Here is a 7411-nt window from a genome sequence, read left to right on the forward strand (position 1 = left end):
ATTGGAACTCATAGCAGAGTTTGGTAAAGTAGCAGGATATAAAATCAACACACAAAAGTCAATAGCATTTGTATACACAGACAACACCAAGACTGAGAATGAACTTCTAAGGTCAATCCCATTCACAATAGCTACCAAAAAAAAAAAAAAATCAAACACCTTGAAAAAATTTAACCAAAGAGGTCAAAGATTTATACGATGAGAATTACAAAACATTAAAGAAACAGAAGAACACACACACACACACAGCAAAAATCTTCCATGTTCATGGACTGGAAGAATCAATATCATAAAAATGTCCATTCTACAGAAAGCATTTACAGATTTAATGTGATACCATTCAAAACGGCAAGGACATTCTTATATGTAGAAAATGTGATCCCGAAATTTATAAGGGGACCCGAATAACTAAAGCAATCTTATACAACAAAGCCGGAGGCATCACAATACCAGATTTCAATCCATACTACAGGGCAGTTATAATCAAAACAGCCTGGTACTGGCTCAAAAACAGATGGATAGACCAATGGAACAGAACAGAAATGCCAGAAAGCAACCCATGCGTCTACAACCAACTTATCTTTGACAGAGGAACTAAGATCAATCCCTGGAGCAAGGGCAGTCTCTTCAAGTGGTACAGCATGAAGCAAGACCCCTACCTTCCACCTTCCACAAAAATCCACTCAAAATGGATTAAAGACCTGAATCTATGACCCGACACCATCAAATTATTAGAGAACATTGAGGAAACCCTGCAAGGTATTAGCATAGGCAAAGAGTTCTTGGAAAAGACCTCAGAGGCACAGGTAATCAAAGCCCCAATTAACAAATGGGATTACATCACATTGAGAAGTTTCTGAAGTGCAGAAGAAAACACTCAGCAGAGTGCAGAGGCAACCAACAGAATGGGAGAAATTATTTGCAAACTATAGAACTAAAGGATTGGGGCCGGCACTGTGGTACAGCGGGTTAAAGCCCTGGCCTGAAGTGCTGGCAACCCATATGGGTGCTGGTTTGACACCTGGCTGCTCTACTTCCGATCCAGCTCTCTGCTATGACCTGGGAAAGCAGTAGAAGGTGGCCCAAGTCCTTTGGCTCCTGCACCTGCATGGGAGACCCGAAAGAAGCTCCTGGCTCCTGGCTTCGGATTGGCACAGCTCCGGCCATTACAGCCAGTTGGGGAGTGAACCAACAGATGAAAGACCTCCCCACCATTCTCCCCCCCCCCCCTCTTTCGCTCACTCTCTCTCTCTGCCTCTCCTCTGTGTAACTCTGACTTTCAAATAAATAAATCTTTTTAAAAAACTAAAGGATTAATAACCAGAATACATAAAAAGATCAAATAACTCAACAACAAACAACACACTTAAGAAATGGGAAAAGGACTTAAACAGGCATTTTTCAAAAGAGGAAATCCAAATGGCTAACAGATACAGGAAGAAAATGTTTAGGATCACTAGCCATCAGGGAAATGTAAATCAAAAACACAATGAGGTTTCACCTCACCCCCATTAGAATGGCTTTCATACAGAAACCAACAAACAAAAATGCTGGTGAGGATGTGGGGAAAAGGTACCCTAATCCACTGTTGGTGGAAATGCAAACTGATAAAACCACTTTGGAAATCAGTTTGGAGATACCTCAAAAATCTGAATATAGATCTACCATATGGCCCAGCCATCCCACTCCTCAGAATTTACCCAAGGGAAATGAAATCTGAACCCCCATGTTTATTGCAGCTTAATTCACAATAGCTGAGATATGGAATCAACCCAAATGTTCATCATCTGAACACTGGATAAATTACCATATACACACAACACTGAATACTATACAGCAGTTAAAAATTGAAATCCTGTCATTTGCAACAAAATACATGAAACTGGAGACCATTATACTTAATGAAATAAGCCAGGCCCAAAGACGAATACCATATATTCTCCCTGATCTGTGGTAACTAATCGAGTAATCTACAGAAGTGAAATTGATACTTTGAGATGACTTTGAACAGCCTTTGTCTCAACTGTTGAGAATCGTTTTTTTACACTATTTGTTGAACTGTTTACTCAGTATAATCATATGAGGATACAGTTAATTGAAAATAGACCTTAGTAAAAAATAAGAATGGGAACAGGAGAGGGAGGAGGAAGAGGGGTGGGAGTGTGGGTAGGAAGAGTCACTGTATTCCTAAGGTTGTATTTATGAAATGCATGGAGTTTGAACTCCTTAAATAAAAGTTTTCTGGGGAAAAGAAATATTACTAAGTGGAGACTACTTTCATGTGCAAATAGGAACAAGATTTATTAAATCTTATAAGGGAGTAAACATACATTCACACCTGTGTGGGCTGCCCTACACTAATACTCATCATGTGTGGGCCAAAGACGTGGCCATGAACAAGAAAAACACACAGAGTAAAAACCAGAACGGTTCCTCTACACAAAAGCAGGAGTGGTCTGTCTGAAAGCAGTTCACAGCGGAAAAGGAGCTTCTGCTACCTTTCACCTCTTTATATAGGCAGGATGGGTCTCAGCATGTACCCTGACCCCAGGTGTGACGGGTGCATCCTGGGAAGGTGGGCATATCAAGCTGACAGTTAAAGAATAAGCATCAGTTTGTAGGGCAATAAGAATTCCAGCTCACCTAAACTTTAACTGGCTAGTTACACCAAACTTTCCCCCCTCAATAGAGATTTTCTATCCCTTAATCCTAAGGGTATGCTTAAGGATGATCACCCATCTTCTGTATCTACTTCATGTTGACTAGGGTCATAGACCTTGCCTACCCCAGGTATGGGAATCGCTACCTATCTCATCTAATGTGTCCATCAAGGGCTGAAGATTTCAGTCAGTTATTGCCAATGGTTGTGGCCCATGCGTGGTCATCATTCCTTTGAGCAGCTGTCAAATTCTTAAGCTACAGCATCCCCAGCCTTGTGCACTTGCTGTACAATCTGGCCTTCAGGTTGGGCTAGGTTGCCCCAGGCCATCAGCTTCCTGAGAGACCCGGGAGAAGAGGTAGGTAAAACATATCAGCCATAAAGTGCTATAGCCTTGATGATGACAAATGACAAAAGCCAGATTTTATTTTATTTTTTGAGAGATACTGAGGTCTTCAATTGGCTCACAGGAATAGGCAGAATTATCCTCTGTGAGCACCTGTGAAGACTCAAGAAGTAAAAGTTTAATCCCTGACAGACGCAGCCAGCTTAGAATGCCCTGTAATTGAACTCTGGTAGAACTGATCAGTAATACCCCGTGGGGTCTCTTCCATTCGGGATGTCACTGGTCAGAAGGGGGATCCTTTCTTCCTTCTGAGTTTTTAACAAAACTGGATCTCCTGGGGAGGAGTCTGGCTGTGTATGACTCTTGGGCTTTGGTACTGAGAGACTTTTGCTACTATATTCTGTCAGACCCTTCTTTACTTAACCTGGATTAATAATGTCTTATCTGACCTTAAGCAGCTAAAGCACATGGCTGTCCGAGGCGATTCCAGCATCCAAGCGTTGGAGCTGAGCCGTCCTGGTGATTGAATTTCTCACAGCTGACTCCTGCAGTGAGCGAGGGCTTCCGCACGTAGGGAATATTAGGTCCTGGCTAGCAGAAGCCCCATTCATGTGCCAGGAACCAGAAGTCCGTCGCATTTTACACCTGCCTTCCCCATGGCTACGAGTCGTCCCAGAACAGAGAGGCTGCCGTGGCTGTCAAGCCCCGAATAGACTCCGAGTTGGCTGTGCGCCCCCCAAACATGCCAGGCACTGACCTACTGTTGTATGCCCTCAGCCGCTGATTAGCTACGCAGGGCTCTTCACTCCTCTCCCTTCCATTACCCCGAGGGGACCAGAAGCCACCCAGTGAGCTGTAGACAATAAGGAGGCCACGTGATGGCTCAGTCCTAAGAACCGGCCGTCCCACAACAGCCATCTCCAGCAGCACATCCCCCAGATCGTGCACACCTGAGCCCACTTCCAGCCCAAGGCTGATTTCCAACAATCCCCAACCATTCCCGTGGCTCATCATTAACCTCAATGTTTCCAGGCTGAGGCTGGAAGACAAAGACCCCAAGTAGCCAGATTCGTGTAGCTTAGAGGTTTGCCCGGGACTCCAAAACCAGAGAAAAATACAACTGCAACAGAGGGGGAGATAGGGGGTTGTTCCCCCATCTCCGTGTTGTGGGTTACATCGCTCTGCTCCACTTGTGTCAGACCCCTGGGTGCTGGCTCACCAGTTATGACGTAGGCAATGAATACCTTCATCTCCAATCCAGGTCCTATCTCCCACAGAGATAGAAATACTAAGCAGAGACTACTTATGTGCAAGTAGGAACAGGATGCATCTAGCGGCGAGGGGATAAACTCACATCCACGCTCGATTATATGCCACCACACACTGAGAAACGCCCGCCAGGAGTGGACCAAAGGCTTGCCCATGAACAAGAAAGAAAAAAACCAAGAACTGTACCTCTGAGCGGAAACTGAAGGGGTGCGTCCCAGAGCGCTCTGCCGCGGAAAACGCAAGCTCTCGCGCCTCCCACCTCTTTTAATAAGGAAGAGGGGTGAGGCCTTAGCATGGGCCCTGGTCCTGGATGCAACAGTTGCATCCTGGGAAGGTGGGCGTATCAACGCAACAGTTAAAGAGACAGCATCACTTTGCAGGGATACAGGACTTCTAGCTCACTTATACTTAAGCCGCTTAGTGACACCGAAATCAGTTTTGGCCAAATGACTTGGTCTCCAGTGCCCTCTCTTCTTCCTCAGTCATGCACGGGCTCTCACGTTGGTCATGGGCTTTTGAGAGACTGAAATGAACTACTCTGCCCATACAAGGGTCAGTGCTTGGCTCCTGCTGCCCTGGATCTGGTCGGATCATGCTGACGAAGCAATGATTTGGGGGGAGAAAAGGGAACTGAGGGAAGGGTGACGTCGAGAGACGGAGGGCCGATGAGCAGCAAGCACGGAGAGGGCAGAGCAGACGAGAGAAGAGAAACAAAATAAAGGCAGAACAACACCGAATGGAACGGGGCACGGGGCACGCAGAAATCTTGTCGCAAGAGGCTGCTGGCCCCAGCTGAAATCTGTCTGGCTGAGCATGGTTCGGGTGTGGCCCTCACAAAAATAAAAAGGGAAGAAGAAAGGGAAACGTGTCATACTTCCTTTGGCCCAAACACCAGTCTAGGTTCTAATTTTTCAGAGCCGGGCTACCGCAGCGTTTGTCAACTGCGCTGGGGGGCGGCGGCTCCTCGGGGCTTTCGGGGTTCCCTGTGAACGCCCCCCTCGCCCAGCTTCTTATGGAATGCTGCGTTGTTTTGGCTTTGTCCGTCCTTCCATGTAAATAACAGCTCAACCAGCAGAAATAAATAGGACGACACCAAGAGACTGCAGCGTAGGCAGAAGACGAGTCCAGGAAGAGTGGAGAAGCAACAGCGCTAGGCACCGGGCAATGCCTTTGGCCATCAGCTGGGGCCCCAGCCCTTCACCTTGCAATCCTGGCCAGGGTTCGTGGGGCCTCCCTACCATGGAGGCTACAGTAGCATCTTGTGATCCTACTGATGACCCATTTTTGGGCGATTCCCTGAACAAACCAGAAGCCTGCCCGCGTGAGGAGAGCACCCTGGTGCAGTGTGTAAAAGTCCCTGCTTGGGGCTCCCGCGTTCCGGGTCACAGCGGGTGGCTCCAGAGTCCTGGTTACCCAGTTACAATCCAGCTTCCAGCTGATGTGCACCCTGGGGGGCAGCAGATGATGGCTCAAGTACTTGGGTCCCTGCCGCACGTGTGGGAGCCTCAATTAAGTTCTGGGCTCCTGGCTCTGTTGTGGGTATCTGGTAGTGGTGGTGGTGGTGGGGAGGGGAGGGTTGTGAGCCAATGGCTGGAAAATATTTCTCTGCCTTTCAAATAAAAGGAAAACAATTTTTAAAAAAAACTGTTTTAAAGTGGGCTCTCTAGTTGGGAAAGACAGATAGCACATATATTTAAAAAAGTATAATTTTTAAAAGCTGTGTAGGGAGAATTACATAGGGTGACATGGGGGAGAGACACCAGCAGAAGGGTGATGATTGTAGATTAGGGGTCCAGGAAGGCCTCTCTACCAGTTGGTCGGTTTGTGGCCTGAAAGTGTTTTTCACTAATTGAATCTGAAGCAGCTCATGAGAAAACTGGGAAAAAACAAAGCAAAAACTATTTTAAGTCCTCATCCCACGCCACACACTAAAATAAATTTCACATGGATCCAAAAGTGAACGGCAGTGACCAAGCAGATTTAAAAAAAAGAAAAAAGTAAGTATTTGATTTGTAAATGAGAAGGAACTTTTTAAACATTTAAAAAATAACGGTAAGAGCTAGATTTATTGAACACACTTGAATGGAAGCAGTGTGTAAGCAGTATAGGTAGGGGTTGGCTACGGTTCCAGAACTTTCTAACCTTCAAAACAAATTGAAAGCACAAAGAAAACTGTACAGATTTAACTGTTTAAAAATAGATTTCTCTATACCTCAAAACACACATGTCAATGAACATGGGAATATCTATAACAAATATGAAATGACTACTGCTCATGTATAACATGTTCATTCACATAAACAAGAAAAACATCAATCCCCATGAAAGGGATAGAAAATATAGAGAGAAGTCACAAAAGAATGACAAGTAGTTAACACACACACATAATCTGTGACTTTGCTGATACAATAAGAGATATGCCAAATCAAATAAGCTATGAGTTTCTGTCAAAACTGCAGATAAAAATAGTTGATATCACGAGTGTGGCAAACCTGGCATTCTCACACAAAAGTGGTGGGTGTGAAAATGTTTACAGACTTCCTAGGAGGCAGTTTGGCAATATGTATTAAAAACCCTAAATGGAGTCATATCTTTTTGGCCTCACAATCGCACTTCTAGAAACCTGTCCTAAGACACCAATCAGAACTACAGCCAATGATTTCTATACACGAATGTTCATCTCTGTGTTACTCTGGCAAAAAGCAGGAAGCAGCTTGAACACCCAAATCCTCGGGCTGAATTATGACATAAGACAGTGAAACCGTAGGCAGCTTCCAGAGACAACAGGTATAAAAAACACTACGCAGCACAGCTTCTAATTACAGGGCTAAAAGAAAGAAACTAAGTATTTTAGAACATTCCTGTTAGCTCCTGCATTTCTGGGTGGAGACATCGTAGGCAATTGTTTTTTTCTTTTGCATTAAAACTACTTCCAGAAGTATGTGCTATTTTTATGAAAAAGTCAAACTCCTCAAACGACCCCAGACAACCTTACGACTTCGCTGAGCAGAGGACTAAGCTAGAAGGAAAATGTGTCAAGCTGAAAGCACACTGGCACGGGACACAAACCGCAGCACAGGCTCGGGGAGGGCCTGCAAAATGCAGTTCTTCACGAGGTAAGAAGGAAATAAGCGTTT

This window comes from Lepus europaeus, chromosome 1, assembly GCF_033115175.1.
Source record: "Lepus europaeus isolate LE1 chromosome 1, mLepTim1.pri, whole genome shotgun sequence".
Taxonomy (NCBI): domain Eukaryota; kingdom Metazoa; phylum Chordata; class Mammalia; order Lagomorpha; family Leporidae; genus Lepus; species Lepus europaeus.